The sequence below is a fragment of the Coturnix japonica genome, chromosome 18 (genome assembly GCF_054131305.1).
Source record: "Coturnix japonica strain WE chromosome 18, WE-NBRP24, whole genome shotgun sequence".
In the NCBI taxonomy this organism is placed as follows: Eukaryota; Metazoa; Chordata; class Aves; order Galliformes; family Phasianidae; genus Coturnix; species Coturnix japonica.
Genome location: NC_140680.1, coordinates 4283975 through 4305673, shown reverse-complemented (window position 1 = coordinate 4305673; position 21699 = coordinate 4283975). Strand labels below are relative to the sequence as shown.

General features: G+C 45.9%; 1 long non-coding RNA gene across 3 annotated transcripts in view; it reads right to left on the bottom strand.

Moving 5' to 3' along the window:
* Positions 1-1368: 1368 nt before the first annotated feature.
* Positions 1369-21699, bottom strand: part of LOC107320235 (uncharacterized) — a 107997-nt gene continuing 87666 nt past the window's right edge. For 2 of the 3 annotated variants that reach the window (XR_014935612.1, XR_014935613.1), the window contains 7 exons: positions 15004-15082; positions 8993-9118; positions 8356-8531; positions 4036-5392; positions 3056-3204; positions 2633-2685; positions 1369-1528 (listed from right to left, as the gene is read on the bottom strand). This is a non-coding gene — a long non-coding RNA (uncharacterized LOC107320235). Of the gene's footprint in view, positions 1529-2632; positions 2686-3055; positions 3205-4035; positions 5393-6768; positions 8532-8992; positions 9119-15003; positions 15083-21699 lie in introns of those variants that run through there. The other variant, XR_014935614.1, reaches the window with a different exon arrangement.

Below are 21699 nucleotides of genomic sequence, written 5' to 3'. Positions count from 1 at the left end.
AGCAAGCAGCAGCAGGGACTGATTCAAAATGCCAGCTTTGAGACTTGCTGATGCAAGGTACAGCTCTGGAGGCGAACAAGAGAGAAACAACTTCTTGCTTCTGCTTTCTTGTTCCTGATGAAGTATTACTGCCCATTCAGATTCCCTCCACATTCTGATGCTCAATACAGTTATTATTCCACCCTCAGCAAGGCTTCTGTGTCCATCTCTGAGAAGAGCAGGGGTTGCTTTGTCTGGTACAGTGATCTTGCATTACTTCACAGTGCACAGGAATGCATGCTGTCAAACCTCACTGGGCCATATAGCACAAACCAGAACTCAAAAAGCTTCTGCATTCCCCACCTTAGAGCACAGTGAAAATCCAGAGGGAAGAGAAGCTGCCAGCTGTTCTCCACTCTGATGCTTTTTACACTTCCCAGTCACCCAGTCCAAGCCCCATAAATACCTGCAGGGTCAAAGCCCTGTCCTCACGAGTAAGAGCAGTGACCTTGACAAGTGACATAACCAATATACAGTCATTTCTTTAGAGGGACTTGCCCCCTGGTACAATTTTTTGCTCATTCAGTCTTCCTCCTCCTTTAAGCAAGATCTGCCAGAACTAACTACATTCAGTTTGTTTTCCTCTTCCTCTTTTTCCTTATATTATTTTATTTTTTTGTCTTGTCCCAGCATCCCCTCTCTGAGGCATCTCCCTGGGGAAATTCATGTCCCTTATACTTTTTACTCTGTGCGCATAACAGAACATTATCTGCATAATTTATCTTTCACTACACGTTGTGTTCCTTCTGGCTAAGTGTTTTTCTAAAATAAATACATATCCTTACTGTGTACACCGGGAAAATGAGCCAGCAAACTGTCCTATGTGGGACTTCTATAATACCCAAAACCTGAACTACCAAGAATAGATTGGCTCAGTCCTTTAGGTCAAACACAACTGTCAAGCTGATTGCTGTTCATCTCTGAACATATATTTTGTAGTGTTCAATTCTTCCCATAGATCTAATATGAAACACCCCTTCAAGGCTGCATCCTGATAACATTTGAAATTGAAATGTAGCCCAGAAAACAAGGGAGTTCCATGAGATAAGGCAAAACAAACAAACCCCTTCCTGAAACACCTCATTACATCTCTTAATGAAACAACGCACCTATGGGAAAATCATAGAATAGACTCATAGAATCATTAAGGCTGGAAAAGACCTCTAAGATCATCTAGTCCAACCATCAACCCAGAGTGAGGAATATAAGTACAGGTCATAGGCTAATTGACATGACCATGACACCCACACCGCGCTGGGCAGCCATGCTACTCCCACTTAGTGAGCTTTCAAGGAGCACAGCTGTCAGCTAGTTCATACTACAACTCACAGAATGCTGACACAACAGCTGACTCTCTCTTGAAGTTAAATGCGCTGGGGCAGTTGTGGTCCAGTCACCACAGTCTTCAGTCAGCTTCTCTTATGGGCTGATGAGCACAAGAACTGCACTGTGCTTTGCTGACGCTGCTTGGGTTTCCAGGTGTTCAGAGCTAGAGCAAGAAAATTTGAGAAAAATAATTAAAAATACAAAAAAGGACCATAATAAAACATTTTCTTCTCTATTGTGGCCTAAGGTTTCATAGCAAATCGGAGTCATGGTACATTAGGGTGAAATTGTGCCCTGGTTAACTAAGGGACTTAATCTTCCATCTTCATTTCGTTTCATTTTGTCTGAAACACAATTCAGTGATTTCCGTGGGCATTACTATGTTTATGTCAGCTTCCAAACGCAGCCAACACAGGTGTCCTTCAAGCAGGTGAAGTCACACTCTACTTTCTTTCATTTTCTCTGTGTTTGGGCAATTCTCTGTTATCAGTAATGGGGAAAAGCAGTCCTTATGTTTTATCAGCACAGAGATGATTTTGCCAGCCTGGTGTTCCAGCCTTTAGTGGTTCTGGTATCAGATCTGGTGCTGGTACCAGCATTGGTATTGCTTCTGGTATTGGTATTGCATCAGTTCCAGTTCTGATTGGAATAATTTGCCCCAAAGGATATAAACATTAACATTTGGTGAGGGGAAGGAAGCCTGAGAACACACGGGTCATTTCAATCAGCTCAGCATGATCAAACTCTGGGACACATCTGCTCAAAGCATCTGTGGTGTTTAAACATTTGCCCCAGAGCCAAAAGGCCGGGATACAGAAAATACAGACATGTTACGCACCAGAGAAATCAGTAGTTATGTCCTCAGAGAGCACTGTGAGCTCAGGTTCGAGAAGAAAAGGTAAAAAGGGGACATGGTTTCAGAAAGGACTGAAAAGATAACAAAGAGTTTTCTCCATGTACTTAAGTCACAGCATTGGTGGCTAAAGTGAGAAAACTCAGGTGATGCAGAACAGGTGTGGTCATAAAAACCCTTTCACTTTTTCAGAGAGCAGTTTGGGACAATTAGAGCAACGAAAACAGAACTTGCTCTGTAGGAAGGTCTGTTGGAAAAAGCTGAGATATATCTCTGCTCTGTTTTCCTCTGGAAAGAGCTCTCCCACTCAGGACTACAGAGGGAGCCTCTCTCTTGCCATAAAGCAGCTTTCCCAGCTGCATCATCTGGGTAACACCAACAATACACACAACAATTAAATTGGGCTGCACTCACCTTTTCCTTGGGGGTCACAAATGAGGATGCTTGATGACAAACCTCTAGGGATTCTGGAACATGAAGGAAAAGGCAACGGAAATCTTTCAGCTCTGAAAAATAAATCTGGTCAGTTTATTGTAGCAGTTCGTAAGTACTTAAGTGAGCCAAAAATAGTTTAGCAGTTCAGCGGAGCAATACAGGCACCGTATCTATGCTGCGCTGGACATGTGTGTGTTAGCTGCATCACTGACCATAATAATGTCCTTAGGTGTAAGAAAGGGATTCATGCGCTCCTCCAGCTGACATTTTAGTGTCATTCTATGTTAATAAAAGTGGGGCTGAAAAAATGGTATAGAAAACAATTCAGTCTAAAGCACTGAAAATGGAGGAACCCTGTGGAAGTCTCTCTGATTCTTGGGGTTGGAGGTGAGTGAAACAAACCTGTACACAAAAGGACTAGCACCCAGCAGCACTGCCCTCAGTTACTACAGGCAGTCAGACCTTGAAATAATGACAAATTGTCTTGGAAACGCTCTGATGCACCTGGATGATCTCAGAAAATGAACAGCCTGGGGGATTCCCTTCTCAGCCTAAAAGGGAAATATATGTTTATGAAAACCAGCCATGCTTCTTCAGTTTTTATCACTGCAATAGATGTGAAACATGCACAGTCCTGGGGACAGCCACTGTCCCATCAGCAGGCGATAACCAGACTCATCTCCTGATGACTTTATGGCTTCAGTACAGAGCTACAGTTTGATTTTATCCTTCCCTTGCCCTTCTTAACTGTGGATGGACTCAACTTTTGTTTAGAGCATTTTCCAGTCTCTTGGGCAATCAAAAAAGCAGAGGTGTGCTTTAGCCTTAAGATGTTACCCTGTGTCTTACTGGGACTAGAAAGTAGAAAAGAAGGAGCAAGTAAGTACTAAACAGGACAGTAAAACCCACACCTCACTCCCAGCACTGTAAGGAAGTACTCATTTCTTAGATCTCACAGACTGCCCTGTCCCTTAAGCAATTATGTCATTTTCCTTCCTAACAAAAGCATGAGTTACTTCAAGTCAGTGCTGGGATCAACACCATCAGGCCTTCTTCTCATACATTAATTATATAACCAAGTTATTAGCTGAGTACTGCATATTAACCAAGGAACAGCTCCTAAATTTAGAAGTTGAAGTATCCTTCTGCCTAGGTGAGACACAACCTCAGAACCAGCACTGGATGCTTTAGAGGTTCATTTAAACTTTACAAAGAATAAGAAGCGTCTGTTAGTATTTGAAACCATTCGCTCTTATTTATCAATGTAAAAGCAAAATACACTCTAATACAATAACCTAATACATACGTTATTGTGAACATAATACAACGTTCACAAGAGTGAACATTGAACTGGATTTATAATCATCCACTGATGCACATACCAGGAGATGGCTCAAGGAAGGCAATGAAGACTCAGATCCCAGTACACTCTCAAGGCAGAGCTCTGTATCTGTAACCACAAATGCTTCATTTTCATGTTTTCTTCTTTGTTCACATTGGAGACAACTTCACAGATCCTCACTCCTTCATCTTAGTGAAGTTCACTGAGAGGCTTCAACAAGCATCCAAAACACTGCAGAATGGGAGCAGCATGAGGTCAGCTGAGTGACTCATGGTCACGGAGAGCCAGGAGCTATGCAAGTTGCTGAGTGTCCAAGCATTATAAGGGATGCAGAACAGAAGGATGGCAGTGCGAGGCCACAGGGGTGCCTGCAACCTGCTGAGCCTCGGAGGAGGAATAAAGTGCTCCCCTGCTAACCCTATGGCTGCCTGCTCCTTGCTGGTACCAAAGCTCTTGTTTGGAGCCCTACCGAGAAGCACTGTTATACCTCATTGTTTCACGTCCAGCCTCTGGCCCAGAATATGACCAAACATGAATTACAATTTATCAAGAACAAGCCCCTGGGGCTGATCATCCTCCTAGACATCACCTTTATTCTATTACTTGGACAAAATACTTGCACATAGATGCCTTCACATAACTAATGGAGCTGAACCTCTTCTCTGCTCTTGTAGCATCAAGTTAATAACAAATTGCCCTCCCTCACCAGGCAAAATAACCCCCTCAGAAACTCTAATCAGACATGAAAACTCAAAGGACAAAACCAGACATATGCAGAGCACATAGTTTCAGGCACCCCCAGAGCAGGGGCTCTTCTCACAGCCCCCTCCCTGTCTGCAGCTCCTGTTTGCCAGAGACAACAAGAGGAACCTGTGTTCTGCTGCTCCCTCCGCATGGAGATTAATTCATTGACAAGGCTCCCAGTAATGTGCCAACACATTAATTACTGTAAGAACAGTGTCAGCGAGAAGTAGGCAAGGTGACTGCTGAAAATGGTCAGAGAGAGCTGCCTATTAGCGCTTGCTACCCTGTCCATTACATGCTGAAAAACAAACTGATAATACCTGACAGACAGCTCTTAACTATTAAATATCACAAGCTGACTAAATGACATACATAAAGTACTAATTTAAACCAGCTTTGGGGAAACGGACAAAAGGAAAACTGGCCCCCTAAGCCGGTCAGTCCTGTTCCAAGTCCATTGGCCCTATCCTATGGGCACAGCTGAGTCCTGGGGTATGATGGCACAAGATCTGCTTTACCAAAACAAGTGTTTGACTCACAACCCTGTGCCTACAGAGGCAGAGGGGCGTCAACAGCCCATTTCAGATGGCATAGGTCTGCCCCATCCCTCCCTTGGAGATGACAGGTGAGAGTTCAGATGAACTCTGAAGTATCTGTGAGGAAAAAACAACAAAGAACCAGATTACAACTTCTCTCCATAGAGCTGGTGAGTTTACACCCTAGTAAAGGAACAGAGAGGGAATCACGAGGTTAATAGCTATGGCACCATCTTACCACAGTCCTGAGCCTTTGCCCAAAATGCTTCCCAAACACCACACTAAATCCAAGGGGGTGACCTTTCTTCACATCCCATAACTGCATTCTTTCTTTCTTTCCATTCTTTTTATTTCACAGATTTTATTTTCTCCCTTTTCTTTAGCCAGTCTCAGGGCAGGCCACAGGGCTAGGAATCCTTACTTTTATCATCTGTTATAAGAGGGACATGACAGACACGCTCTATGAAATGCCAAATGTCAAACCATAAGGAATCCCAGAAATAACATTTTGGATGTCCAAAGGGGAAAAGCAGGGTATGGATGGCTCCCAAGTGTATCTCTAAGTCCACCAGTGCTGCAGAGAGAAACGTGCTTCTTCCCAGCATGGTTGTGCCCAGACTTGCAAGGTTCCTGGGGAAATCCCTGTGTGTGTTGAGAGCAGTCCCTGCCAGAGGGAGACAGACAGTGCTGGCAGCTCTTACCTTTGGAAAAGGTCCTGCAGAGCCTCTGGGTGACAGCGTTAACTGTGTCACACACCTGGAGTGATTGCTTTGAAGAAGTCAGTACTTGCTGACGGAACACACAGAATGAGTGACACAGGTTCCCCTAAGGGATGTGTAGTGAGGGCTAGGAGGAAAATGATAAAGGAAATCTGTGAGGGAACCACCTGGCAGCAATGAGCCAGGACCAGGCTGATGCTGAGCAGCTGACAGAGGTTTGGGGCAGAGCCAGGGGCCCTGGTATGCTGGAGGGGAGAGGAGGAGCTGCCCTCAGGGATGGAAGGGAGATGATGGGCTGGAAAATTAGAGAAACCTGTGGTGAGGAGGTGGAGGAGAAATCAGAAATGAGGGCCAGTGATTCAGATACAAATGGATTAGACTGGGATAAAGGCAGTCAAAGGATGTGAGATTAAGAAGCACGCACAAAAAAGCACAGGAGAGCTGATCAACATTCAAGGGGAATGAGAAAATGGGGTCAGCTCAATGAGCTGAAAGAGTGTGAGATGGGGATAGCCACAGAGCGGAGCAAGAGGCCCTGGATGCATTTGTAGGTGATAAATCCATCAGCTGCTATCAAATGGAATAAGTGTACTGCACAGGGGTGCCTTATATTTTGGTTTAAGTGAGAGAGACAGCTCTGTCCCAGGGACATGCCAGCACTGCTGAAGTGCCCCAGCTGAAGGCTCGCTCCCTGGGACCAGCCAAGCACTGTGATTCCTTGCCCTGACCCCCATGTGTTGAGCTTCACATGGTCAGCACTCAGCCTATGTGAGCTGGGACAAAAAGATGATTGAGAGGGCTGAATGGTGCAATGAGCAGATGACACAAAAACAGTAGAAGAGCTGGCTCCATCCCTCCTCTGGGCTGGGACTCAACGTGCATGCCAGTTTGGTCACGCACTAGAGCCCACACGGTGTTCCCTGCTCCTTCCATTCCTACACTATCATCCTTTAGTCTTCCTAACAGATTCTTGCACTGCAGCTACTGTGGAATGAGTTGAAACAGATTCTGACTTCAGAAAGCAGCTCTGGGACGTTGCCTTTGCTCAGTAGTGAGTGGGAAAAAGCACCTCCAAATGAGGCAGTGGATAGTCTGACTGTAGCAAGCTCAGAAGCCAGTGCAATAGCAGAAATAATCAGCAGAACAGATAATGTGAAAGTCCTCCTCAGATGCTGAAGAAATACATAGTTAAGTACAGCCTAAATGAGATTAACTGCAGGTCTCTGGTGCTGTGAAGCCGCTGCCTCAGTCTCATTTCGCATCCTGGAGCTGCAGCCCTGTTCCTTCCAGTCCTGGGAGCACACAGTGATCCCCTGCTCAAGCACACGAGCCTGTTTTACTTCCATTATTCCTGACAAACAAAGAGGTTAAAGCTGAGAGGGGGGGGGAAAAAGGAAGAAAAAGGGGAGAAGAAAACCAACAAGAGGAACCTACTTTGAGCAGCTGGGGTTAATCTGACTCAAAGCCTGAATCCATGTTAGCGGTTAATCCAGTTAGTAAGGCTTTCATTGGGAGCTTTGAAAAAATCCTTTAACCTCTTGCTGTAAACTAGGAGCAGCTTAACAGCTCAGTGTTCATGAGAAAAGCCTGTCAATAACGCTGCTAAGCAGGTATTTAGCAGGATTTAAGAAACAAGCATGTGACAACTCTTCTTTAATGAAGCATTTGGGCTTCTCTCCAGGATCCAAATGGTCACTGGTATCTTGAGCCTTGCCACGATCTGCTTTTCATGTTCCAAAAGGAGATGCAGTTACTGTCTCTGTCATCTTGGGAAGTATTCCTTCCCGGCAAAACCACAGCAGAAAGCAGATTTTGGTAGTGGTTGTCATAAATGCAATGGATTCTTCACCCTGAGAGGTCTTGTATGAAGAATGCAGCACTCAAGAAATTAAATGAACTTCCCTATGACTTTTTCCCCTTTCGGGGTCCTCTACACCATTCCAGGGAATGCAGATTGACAAATAGCTTTGACTTTTATGACTTTCTACCCCCAACCTGAGTCTAGCAGGATAAACAGTAAACCAAGCTCTTTTTTTTATACCATCTGTCTGCAAAGTCATTACGCATTCGCTCCACCTGCAGAGGTAGCCAAAAACGAGCACTCCAGAAATCATGCAGCCACATTAGCAGTGCTGTGTTCTTGCTCCTGGCTAAGGCAGAGTAGGAGGACACGGACACAAGGCAACAGCCCTACCCTGTGGCCTTCTGCTCTGTACCAAGAGGTATAACCAGGCCAAGGCCCCTCTGCCTCTTGGGTTCCGGTTACCCATGCATCCCATTGCCATTCACTTTCACAGATAAAGGTCATTCTGTATTTTTCCCCCCTCTCAATGTTCCTCCCAAGCAGGAACGTCGCATTACCTTTGCTATTTGCTGTGCTCAGCCAGAGCCCCATGGAACATTAAGCTGCTTTTACCGCCGCACCGTGCAGGGATGCTCAAAGGGAGGTGGATCATTGCCATTCTACTGCTGCCTCTAATTCAAGAGAGCCAGGAGAGTGAGCACGGTCTTTCAGAGAGAAATGCTTTGCAGCCAGGCTGAGAAATCCAACGTGTAGAAAGATACAAGAGAAAATAATTCCTCTTTAAGCACCCAATCAGAATTTCAATAGTGTACAGGTTTTGTGTCACTCGAAAGCATTTCCATTTCTGTCCATTTAGTCTCTGACTTTTTCTGCTGATAAGGGCAAAAAATTTTCCAGGCACACACATAGATATTAAAGCACTTTCAGAGGGATTGCCTTTATGGGAGGCCTTACGAGCCCATGATCCATGATCCCCCATGAATCACTCTGATAGGCATAAGGACAGCGCACATCCTAATTAACCTATAACTCTGCCATTAAAAAAATCACGCCATGAGTTAATAAGCTAAGATAATTATTTTTCCTTTCATAAATTATATTTTCCTACAGCTCAATGAGGTATTTTCAACCACTGTTCTATCCCCAGTCGCTATCCTGTGTCATTTCCAAGAAGGAAACCAAGAAAAGGACTACCTTAAAAATAGACAGTGGTAAAAGCAAATGAGCTTCCACTCAATCCAGATTCCATCTCAGTCCTTGTTTTCTTCAGGTGTACCAATGGAAAATTGTCTTCTTCTCTCTCATGAAGAGTCATCTTCACTGCAAAGCACACATGGGACAGGTGCAGTGTTAGCAGATCTGTTATTTCTTACTGCAGAACCTGTTGTATCTAGGTTTGCTGCTTTTCTCACATGCAAGGTAAAACGTTCGGATTTGTTATGAGCATCAGTACAAAAGGCAAAGTGGATAAGGGGAGCATTTGTAAGATTTTTGCCACAGCTGTACTGCAGCATCTGGATATAGAGGATAAGGTTCAAGCTGTGGAACTGAACTTTGTAAAAGCTTCAGCAGCAATCACACATAAGCAGAAGAGAATAAAAATAACACCCAACCCTCCGTTTTACACAGCCTTTGCTATGCTGCAGCCACTGCCACTCCCTCAACTTCCAGAGGGAATGTCCACCCCAAATTTTCACCCTTTATGATTCACCACCTTTCCAGAATAAAGATATCTGGGGTGTTTCCAGCCCAGTTGGTGCCCCAAGCCAGTCAGCGCCTCTCAGAAGCTACCAGCATCCTGTGCTGCCGAGGAGGGCAGCACAATGATCACATGGGCCCAATAGTGCCCACATCCCCCCCAGTACCAGTATGGCCCACACAGCTGGGACACGCATCGCAGATGGCCCTATGCCGCCCCAATGGGAGCTGCGCTCTGCTCTCAGCCTGGCTGTGTCCCAGAGGCTCACTGGTTGGCATTGCCCCAGGGGTCACCTCCAGCCATCTGCCCACCGTGCCCATCTGAGCAGACCTTCTGCTACTTCTGCCGCATGAGGAGGAGGCTGGATACTGCCAGGCTCCCTGCTGCTCGTCTCCAAATGAATAAATAACCAGAGAGCGAGGTGAGCCATCACTCTTTGGTTTAGATGTGGTCTGGCAAGCTGAGCAGTGGTATACTGCTGGGAAAGAGCCAGGGAAAGGCTGCCACCGAGGGGCTCTGCAGTCAGTGCTGCTGGAGAGGAGGGATGATGCGATGGCATACTGTCCCCATGGCAGTACCAGCCTGCAGAAAGCATGAACCCCAGCTACGTGGGAAGCTGGACAAGAGTCCAGGGAGAATCTCTTTTTTGTGTGGGTTGTTAAACCCAGGATTACGTTTTCTCAGGTGGGGATGTATCCCAGTGTGGGCCCTTCTAATCTGTGGCACAATCACTCTGTAAATCTCACAGTCTCTCATACAGTTCCAGGGTCTCTGATTTCCTTCAAGTCTGGAGCAGTTCTTAAAAAACCTCTGCAAACCCTTCTTGGAAACAGGAATAGGGAACCAACCCTCCATCTGCACCTCACAAACAGCATTCCCCACCCCAGCCCCTTCCCGTCTTCATTTCCTGAAGATAAGCATCTTGTAGAGCCTCAGATTGTGACTAACTGCTGGAAACACACTTGCTGAAGAAGCAGGGATCATCTGCCACAGAAGTCTGGCAAAACCTGCGGGAGATGGGAGCTAAGACAGAAAGTTATGCAGCAAAGCTATGCAAAGGATCAGGCTGAGTCAGAACCCCTCCACAATAACACAGTCACGCATTCAGATTGAGTTCCTTGGCCACTGCTACTGCAACTGACCTTCTGTCCTGTTGTCACCCAATGACTGACAAGTTCCTCAACCACACTGCAAGCCAAGGAGATGATGAAGGAATTAATGGGACCCTTCTACCCACCAGCTGGGAGCTGTGGCTGTGAGGTCACAGGCTCTCAGCTCTCAGTAATCAGGGCAAACGCAGACTGAATGCACAAAGCAGGAGATGGCTGGGCAGTAGGGGGAGGACTGGGAGAACATCAGGTAGTGCCAGGCCTTGGGCAGGGACGGATGGCACAGAGTTTCCCTGCATCAGGCTTTTGGTCCCAGCAGGTTTGCTACAGCCACACTGACAGATGCAACCACCCAGCTTGGAGGGATTCAAATTAAGGTCAAAAGGGGTAATGCAACGGTGAACGAATGAATGCGTTGTTCCTGGCTCACAGTCATGCCCAGATGCATGTTCCTCATCATTTGAGGATAATTAAAATGCATGATTTACTTGTGTACGTGTGCACATGTACATGCATAAGTACACAGTCTACAACTCCGGAGAAGAGTACAACTATAGGAACCATTTCACTCACTGCCTCTGTAGCAGCTCTCTGGATTTTAAACTTAGGAAAAGGGGAAAGAAGATAGCAAGGGAAAGATTACCCCTTTTTCTATTTAACCTTGCTGGGAGAGGAGGGGAAGGCTGCTCAGAGCCTTTAAGTCCTGAGCAGTGATTTGGCAGAACACTATTCACGCAATTTAACATTTGCAAGGAGCAGGACTTGTAGTGCTCATGGCTGGAAATGGAACCAGGAAGGGTGGCTTTGTGCCCTGTCCCCATCATCCAGCAGATCGATTAACCATTACTCTCAGTTCCACGATGTAATCTCAACCCAGCTCTGCAACAGCAAGCTCTGAACCCATCCCAGAGCATGATGCCAACTGTGCCCAGCTCTTGCCCAACAACTACGAAGGCCCTGCATGCCAAATCTCCCTCTCTCCTCCTGTACAGCATGGCTCAGCTGTGACAGGTGCACTTTGCATCCTGCTGTGTGCTCCCCATGGAAGCTAGCAAATACCCTTGTGTAAAACCTGACTCCCAGGAAACAAGTTTGTATTGACAGTGGTACCCAGAAGCTTTGACAATTGCTGAATGATAAATTCAGCATTGCACAAAGGATGGGACTGAGCTGGGCACAGCCAACAAGGTTATTTTGAAAATGAGAGATGTTCACAGGACCCTATTCCCCAGTTACCCAGCAGAAGCATGCGGCCTGTGAATTTTCTCCTAAGGTATACACGTATTCTGACATTTTGTCCTAGGCCTAAGAAGTGCCTGCAAGCAGAGGAGGCTGTCTGAGCACCAGTCTGTACATCAGGCTTGTAAAAGCTGCTTTGGCAAGCCTCTAACACTGTGTTATAGTGGCTGTCAGTGGGTACAAAAGCACACGGACAAGATGACAGAATGCTGTTTGATCATTTTAAATTTGTGATGTTTGGGCGGTTGTGTATTCCCAGCTAGAAAATGCTAAACCCGTCAGTTATATCCTCGCTATTCTCTTCATGCCATCTAATCCACACTGGCCTTCCAGCCAGAGCACTGCCCTAAATTGCCACAAAGAGTTAGCTCTCCATTACGCGGCTCAGTGGAGTGAGGGGCAGAGACATCTGTGTGCACTGCTCAGCGTTACTCAGCACAGGATCCTCAGGCCTAATGAGCTTGGACACTGCACTGAATCCTGGCTGACTCCTGCAGCCCTGGTCTCCAGCTCATAAACCTTTCCATAGTGCCAAGGCACACAGGCAGCCTCCTCCTCAGGCTGGTCCAAGGGCTGCTGCCTCCATCTCACCCACGCCTGATGTATCACTAGGGCTGCAAAGCCCACATCCATAGCCCCAGCTGGACCAGAGCTGGCTCCATCCCCTAACCTAACAGCCTGCCTGCACTGCCTGCCTCTGTTCTGGGAAGCTGGGCTAGGGAAAAAACAGAAAATGTCCCACAGGTTTCAGTAATACTCATTGCTGATTATCTTAAACTTTGATTTACTTCAGGATTTGGTCCTCACATAATGCTATTAGCAACTGGCATGGCTGTATTCTAAGTCTGCTTATAAAGTCTTGCAGCTGCACTGATCAAGAGCTGGGCATAAACAGCAGGAGAAGCCAGTCTGGGCTCTGTGCTGATGTGAGTGGCTCTGCATAGAGCCAGCTTTGTTTTTCCTTCTTCCAGAGACTGATGGTATTTTTAATTCTGTAAAAGCTGGGATGGGGTGAGAGGGGGAGAGGGACAAACCTTTGGACCCTCATATTGCTCAGACATCACTACTGGGCCTGACTGATGGTGAGATCTGCAGAGGCTGGCCAGAAACTTCCAAAGTTCAAGTGCTCATTAATTTGTCAGCATTCACACTTGGGATTTTGTCAGGCTAAAACTAATGTAGAGAAAAGATCATCTCCAGAGAAGCTACAAAACAAAGAGCATGGTGACATTTCCATCCTGCCTCCCCCTACTAGGGACCTTCTGCTAAACACCAGCTCCCAAAAGAGTCTGCCAAACCTCAGCTATTATCAGTTTGCCTTTCTGCTACTTGTCCCAGCGACATATTTCTCTCCAGGTGTGGATCAGCACCTGATGGCTTGATCTGGACTTGGATCTCCTTCCCCAGCACACTGCTATGTCTTTAGTGCTGTCCCCAAGCTGTGCTTGCTCCTCTCTGGTACAGCAGCAGTGCAATCCCTTGACAATGACTCTGTAGAAGGACAGAGCCCAGGGTGCAGATCTCTAAAAGAAAGAGGCAGGGGACATACTCTGGGCTGCCACTACCACATCAGTGAAGGAGAAGAAGCCCTATACCCTTGCTGACGTCCTTCTTGGCTTGCTTCTCTCTCCCTGCCTGCTCCAGCAGCCCTCTGTTTGCTTATGGGTGCCCAGAACAGCACCAGGCCCCCTAGCCCCTCCTGCCATCCCAAAACATACAACCATACAGCTGAGCCACGTGAGGCCCCATTAGGAACGACTACAGATGGACAAGCTGGCTGCAGCAATAAAATCAGTTTGCAACCATTAAAAAGCGGCGAGAGCAAAATGAAGCCCCATGCAGTGCTGCTGCCATTAGGAAACAACAGCAGCAAACACAGGAGTGCATGGAAATTTCTGCCAAGAGGGTCCCGATCAGGAAACCAGGCACATTCACAATGCAGCAGGAGCCAGATAAAAAGCGATTCTGACTGCAACTTTACCGCGGGTCTTTTAACCAGGGAGGATTTTTGATCCCACCACTTACATTAAAAGTGCGTAACAAAAGGGGCCATTTCCTTGTCCTCATTGTAAAAGTGCTGCAGAATCAGGACTGACTATTATGGGCAAGTCTGCTTAAAGACATGGTTAACTGCTGCGCTGAAGTAATAATCCTGCCGCTAAATCCAGAATTTAAATGCCCCAAGGGCTTAAGGGCTGTCAGGAGCCAGAATTCATTTCCAGAGGTTTTATTTAGTTGCAGCAGCAATTTTACCTGAGGGCGACAGTAAATTTGAAAAATACAGGACTAATAATTTAACAGAATTGGCTGCGGTATTTTTCTAGAGACGCACAAACACGCGCACACAGGCTGGATGAAATGAGTTCTGCGCATTGCCCAATCGCAGGTTTCATTTGAATGAAAATGATTAATGGGACCACAAAGGAAAGAAAAAAAACACAGCGCAGCAACAAAACAAATAAGCGCTGCCTCCTAAAGGTCAGAGCAAACCTGCCTCCAGAATTGGAAACCATCTCCTAGGACAACAGCAGGCGTCTGCTGCGGCATCCACCTCCTGCCTCTCCCAGCTCATAGGCGCTCATTTCCAACACCCCAGGCGAGCAGCCAAAGATGCAGGACATGATTGGAAGCAGTGATTTATACTGCCAGCTCTCTAATTTCAGAAGGCAACCTTTGCCTGTCTGTATATTAAGCGTTATTTGCAACCATAGCAAAGTAGAATCATTTGAGGTGGAAGGGACCCTTGGAAGTCATCTGGTCCGACTTCCCTGTGCTGAGCACGGGCACCCACAGCTCCATCAGTGCTCAGAGCCCCACCAGCCTGACCTTGGGTGTCTGCAGGGATGGGGCACCACCACCTCTCTGGGCAACCTATGCCAGTGCATCACCACCTTTACTGCAAAAACCTACTTTATATCCAATCTCAATCTCCCCTCTTTCAGTTTGAAACCACTTGCCCATATCTTATCACAACAGACCCTGCTAAGGAATCTATTCCTTTCCTTCTTACAGCCCATTTATATACTGACAGGCCACTCTCAAGTTTCCCTGGAGCCTTCTTCTGGCTGAACAACCCCAGCTCTCTCAGCCTGTCCTTGTATGGCTGGTGTTCCACCCCTTGGATCAGTCAAGAAACTAACAGATGTTTTACTCAGTACCTCAGTTCAGCTTGGAAGATGCTTTCCTTCAGGGTAGAGTTGGGGATGCAGTGTTGCAGGCAGGCAGGATTCCAGTCACCTGTAAGAAAGAACAACACCACAGCAGTTCATAGTAGCACTTGCCTCACTGCCTCAGTTCTAGGCATGAGTAGGGCAAACAGCCCTCCTGTTTCAGCATCATGCCCAGTCACAGCCCTGGGGACACTGCTCTGAAGAAGTCTCTAAACTGCTATTTTGGAGAGAGAAATGAGTAGTGGGGAGACAGGGACAAGGAACTGAATTAAACTTAATAACTGTAAGGTTGCCTTACAGGAAAACCTATAGGATTTAAAGCCATTGATAACTCACCTCCACTACTGTAATTGAGAAATATGTTCTTTTTCTTTTTTTTTTTCATTAATAATTGGGATGAAACAGATGGTGAAGGCCGTGATTAATGAAATATGTCCATTCAATTAACCCATGCCACTGGGGATTGGGCAATGCAAAAAAGAATCACCTGCTGCTGCTGTATCGGGGTCCTCCTGCCCAAAGCCACACACCTGGGCAAGGACGGGGATGCTGAGGGCAGGGCAGGAGGCACAGGTAGGACCTGCAGAGCCCTGCTCAGCTGCTAGTGCTGCTGCCTCAGAAGCTTTGAAAGGAAAGATCTAGTCTATGCGATAATTATCAAGGAGAAGATTGTAGGGTTCAGCCAACACGGTGCTGTAGCAAAGGGAATCGGCCATCAGACATTGCAGAGGGGAATCTCCATTCATGCCTTGGTTTCCTCATCTGTAGAAGTGAATATTTCTTAGTGCTCTGTGAACATCCCAGTGTGGGGTTTTCTGACAGCTTGGAAACTATCTGTCAATCAGCACAGCTTCCTAAGGCAAAGCATGACATTTTATTTCAGATCTTTGTCGGAAACAAAGTTCTGCTGTTTGGCTCTTTTAAAGGGGATAAATGACATTTGAAAATAGACAAAACCACATCCATACTGCTCAATAAATAAGGTGTGTGTGTTTGTTCAACTCTACCAGTAGTGCATTCACCATGAAAAACAGGCAAAAAGATATAAAGGCCCTTAATTAGATCAGCTCAATTTAGAGTAAGTATTTATATACAGGTAAATAATTGCTCCCCAATCCCATTTAAACTCTTGCAGGAGCAGAGTGTCTTCAAGGCTGTGGCAGCAGTGGCATCAGCTGAAGAGAATTCATGACGTGACAGCTGGAGTAATTTTACCAGTTTAAAGGCAAACCAGCACAGCAAGGAAAACAAAATGCTTCTACAAGGATATCTACTCTCTTCAATTATGCTTTTGTTTGTTTGTTTTCATTTTGCAAAAGAAAAACAAACAAATAAACATGTTGGTCCTTGTGGTGGTGGGGAAATACTTACAGCAGTGAGCAATCAGATTTATACAGGCTGAGGACAACTCCTGGCCTCCCTGCCAGCCCCAGCTGAAGTGTGGCACATGCAATGACACATAACACAAAGTTCCCCTGGGGAATATGCCAGTCAATGTGGGTATGCATGAGGGAGCATCCAACGCGCCCTCTGCCACTCAGCAGCCCCATGAACCCACATGCCTGCAGTGAGCTGTACCCTGCTGGAGCTCCCTTGACTTTGAGCAGCAGCAGACACCTCCCAGGTTCCCCCAGCCCTCTCCCAAAACACATCCTTCACACATCCCCACTTTCTGACCCAGCTTTGTCTTTCCTACCTCCATTACAAAGGATGATCCTTTCAAGCTCTCTACCAGGGGCTCTTCTGCCTCCCAACCATACCAACCCTGGAATCAAACTTTCCCTGGTGGCATCACGGACATATTTTCTGATGTTTGTAACTATTCCAACAATGTTTTGAGCAAAACAGTTTCCAAGTGCAAGGCAAAATGACAGACTCTTGCTAGGTTTTCATTATGAATATGAAGTTGCCAGCTGGTGGCAATTCCCACCTCTCTCAGTCCTCCAAATCTACTATCAATGTTAATCAGCCAAGACCACTGAAGTCATTCCATTTCCACTGACTACACATTCTTTCTTTTTCTTTTTTATCAACAATATCAACTAAACAATAATTGCAAAAATGTCATCATACTTGAAACTGTATTTTATCAACAGAATGTACAAGCACATAAGTCAGAATACAGACTGACCAGGTTCACTCATCGATGTTCATGGCAGCACTTTCAGAGCAGCATCCTAGATCCTGCTGTGATTCATCCTGGCCTGAGAGCAGCACTGGATCTGAGTTCTCTTTGTGTTTTGGAGACACTCTGATCTATCTTCAAATCTGCCGACCTGGAGGGCACAGCTTGTCCTCCGGGATGTTTCAGCAGCAGAATCAAATCATTCCACTCTTTCCTAATGTGCCTAACTGGGATGCCACAGGTTGGCTGTGCTGACATAACTGCTGACTGTGACTACTGCAGGTGGCTAACAATAGGACTTGAGGAAAAAGGATGATTTTACACCTCTAAAGTGAAGGCACGCAAGATTAAAAAGCAGATAAATAAACTGCAGCCTTCCCAGAATGCTGGATTCCAGAATCAGATCTCTTCATCCATTTGCCCATGCCAAGTCACAATGGCTGATGGGCAGGTGGAGATGCCTCTTCACCCAGGGTGCTGGTCTTGGCCAAAGCAAAGGAGCTGGTTCTGCATTTGTATCCTCTCCATAACAGCTCTGAGGAAGGGATGCTTTCTGACAGCTTGACCACCTCTCATGCTCACAAGCTGCCTGCCTCGTCATTGGCAGAGTCCTCAAGCAGATCCAGCTGCCCAGACAGAGCTGGCTCATACTTCAGAACGTGGCAGGCAGCCAGAGTAGCAAAGAGACGTGCTGGCTTTTTCCCGCACAATCCCCTAACAAGGAATCCTGATGTTCACAGGCACAGCTTTCATTCCCTGGGTCCCACATGCCATTGGGCAGTGACTCTGATCATCTCCGAGACTCCCCTTAGTAGAGAACAAACAACCTTTTTTCTTCCTTATCTCTTGAGATGAATACATCAGCAAACATCATTAAACAGAAGCTTGCCTGGACTGGAGTAATAACTCCAAGCCATAGGACATGAATTCTATCCTTGCTATTTTAACATCTGTCCCTGTCAGGATTTATGCCTTTGCTTAAGCATCCAAACCAGATGCAATCAGGGGTAACAAGCCACGCTGAAGGTGTTTATCCATTTGGCCACTGGGGATGGAAAACATCATATTTTTATTACTTTTCTAGCCATCTTACCTACTTTGACCCAGGGGCTGAGCACAGGTCATCTTCAAATATTAAACTCTGCCTAGACATCCCTCACATCCTATTCTTTTTGGATGCCTAAGTTTTACAAGAGCTGCATATATGCACCTGCTCCCAAAACCCTTTCAGACACAACATCTTAACATAGAAGTCTTTGCTAACCATCCTCACTTGGAATGGTGCAGACAGAAGCAATTACAGTTTAATGGCACAAGCTATGAAACACTTAATGTGCCACTGGGCAGCAGCCATTACAGCTGGCTGGGAAAGACACAGCCTGTAGTCTCCCCAAAATTCCTACCACTTTCTGATCTCTGTGCATTCTGGAATAGGACGGAGTTTGGGAAAGAATAAGCAGCAAAGATCAACTAATTTCACAGGCAAAATGGGGCCTGCAGCTTGCCACAGTGAGTCCACAGTATCAAAACACAATTAAGTAGTTGCACATCAACAAGCTTTCCTAATTGCTGCAAGGAGCAATTCAATTATGTTTTCAACATTGAAATGAGTCATTATCAGTCTATAGGGGGAAATTCTGTTTGTGGGGTCGTGTTTTTTTATAGCATGTGCTATCTCTTTCCCAAAAGTTAGCTATTTTACTGCTGACGATATTCATTTTGGATGGATTCTTCCCTTAGGAACTAAATAGAGCAATTTCTAGTTATAGGAACATTGTTCTGCTGTAGATCAGAAAAGCCCAAAGGCACCCTCTCCAATTTAGGGTTACAAAAACAGAAATTTAAGGTCCTTTCTGTCTTATGACATTTAGCTGCTTCATAATCAGATGATAAGGAATCATTCTTGTACTCTCAGTTCACTGTAACTCTAGTCTAGATAGGACCCTAAATATGAGCAGCCTAATACCCCAGCTCAGTGCAGTGCCAGCTGCTTTTCAAGAAAGAAGCAACTCCTGTTATGAAAGCAACTGGAATAAAAGGTGGCAGATATTCTGAAGAAGCTCTGAATAACAGATGCTAGAAGAATTAAATAGGCACTGTATACTGGGAATGGAAGCAGCAGTTTGGGTCTACTTGTTGGGTGACTGAGGAGAACTGAGAGCTTCAAGAACACTTGAGCCTTTCCTACAGAGAGAGAGCTTCTTCTGTTATTATTCCTACAGTGATTTGAAAGCAAGATGATTGCAGAGGGCTGAGATTCAGCAGCACTGGATAAGTCGTGTTTTGAGAGCTATGGGTTAAGCACACTGATTTAGATGTTTCTGCCTGCAAAGCAGTTCAGCAGAGGTAGCAGGTTGCAGTAGCTGCTTGGTAATTGATCTGTGGTGATTTAAAACCTTAATTTGTTTTCATGCTCCCTGATTTAATGTAGCATCTACACTTGAGCATAACTGTCTTAAGAAGGCTGAGCAATAGTTTAGCCTGTGTTCCTTAGGAAACAAGGCTTAACAGAGCATACAGATCAAAACCCCTAGTAACTCCTAAATGCATTGGCCATTTTCAGGCAAATTTGATGCAGGGCTCTCAAGGCATTCTCATAGATTTTGTGCAGAGCCAGATTCCACACTTACTTATTTGACAGCAGGTGTTGGCTGAGCACTGGAAGTAGCGTTGGCTTTGTTGGGCACATCACAAGGGGACAAACAGAGAAGAGGATATCTGTTCTACTGTGAGGCCGAGTCACAGATGAGAAAGACATAGAAATCTACTATGTATTGGACTTGTTGCTTGTAAAAAGTATTGTTATGAAATAATTGTGTTATAGCCATGGCTACTGTGACATTTCATTTACATACAGCCATTGATGACAACGGGAACAAAAAGCAGATTTCGACCAGTTAGACTGCAGCAGAACTGCTTATTCCTAAGGCACAAGGTACCTACGGATGAGGAACAAGTGTCCCTGGGTGATCTGAAGGCTCTGAACAGCAAATGCGCCACTCAGCTCCCGTGAATCTTTCTCAGGCCAAGCCTTTACTGAGCTGGTTTACTAAATGTGCCAGTAAGCAGGGTGAGCTGTGGACTGGCTGCAAAGCTCAAAACTTTCCTTTCCCACATGTCTGCACGCCTATCTGCTTTCAGATCCCAACATTTTACCATACATTTCAGGCTTTGGCTGGAAACAAGCTCTGCTGCTTATCTGCAAAGGCTCAACCTGTAGACACTCATTTTCACAGACTGCACGCTTAGTGGATGTGCTAAGTTCGCAAGAGCTAAAAGGCAGGTTGATCAAGCAAGAACTCCTATGGACTCCTAAAAATATAACGTATTCCTCATTAGATAGTTGATGTCACCACAACAGGAATTAGGAAAAACCTAAGACCACTCCAGAACAATTGCATTTGCAAAACCAGGCTGTGCTGCCTCCAAGCACAAGATCTGGTGAAGCCAGTGCCTGTCCCGCTTCATGGTGGCTTGATCCCAGCAGGACCCAGCTCTGGGCACAGGGCCCAGGGCCAGCAGGGGAAGTGCCACCCGTTCATCAGATGTCTGGAGTTTACAGAAATAGCTTTTTTTTTTTTTTTCCTTCGGAATAAAACATGACTGAATAAATGTTTTATCCCATTGCACATAATGAATGGCAGTGAATGTGATTTGGGGACCTGTCAGAGCGGGGAGCACAGGCATAGTACATGCACTGCAGACAGGATTAATGAGATTGTTTAACTGAAACTCAGGGAATTGGGATCACTGTTAATTTGAATCCCCTTTCCTCCATCTTCTTCCTCTTTTTTTTTTCTTTTTTTTTTTTTTTTTTGGTTCTTTTCACCTTCCTGTGTGGCTGATAAAATCAGGCCATCAACTTGTTTATTTGCAGCTCTTGGAGAAGCCAATCCATACACAGCAATATGGAAGCATGGAGGCATCCCCTGCCTGGCATTTCCAGCAGATCTAGAATCAGGCTCAGCTTGAAGCCCAGCAAACACCGCTGTTAACATCTAGAAGGAGTAGTGGGAAAGAAAGAAACAACAAACAGATCTCCAGACTTGTAGCTGCTTGAATTGTTCTGATCTATGGGCAGCACTGCTGCTCTTCATCATTCTCCATGTAATCCATATTGGATGTCAGGAGTATGGAGAACTGTCACTCCTCTGCAGATCAGAGCAGCTCTCACCCCATGCTCACTAGGGAACATAGTGCACCTTCTGTACAAGCATGGGGAGGTAAGGGCAGTGCTTAACATGTCTGCTGTCTGGCTGCTAGAGCCATTTTTGGGAGGAGATTGCTCCAGTTCTTATTGACTGCTTCAATAGGCAGCAAGTTTTCCTGTTGGCAGGTTGGTTTCCTCCTGCAGGAGGAACACGCTGCCCTTTGCCAGCTGAGCATCCCCTCTGTGAGGCTCAGGGAGAGGCTGAGTGAAGCCTTCTGTGTGGTTTCACCTGGTTTGCTCAAGCTACAAAGGAGTTTGTCCTGCCCAAGGAGCACTGTGCTATTAAAAGAGCAGAACAGCAACAGAGCATCATCTCCAGCTAATTGTTTCATCAACTTGGAGAACAACA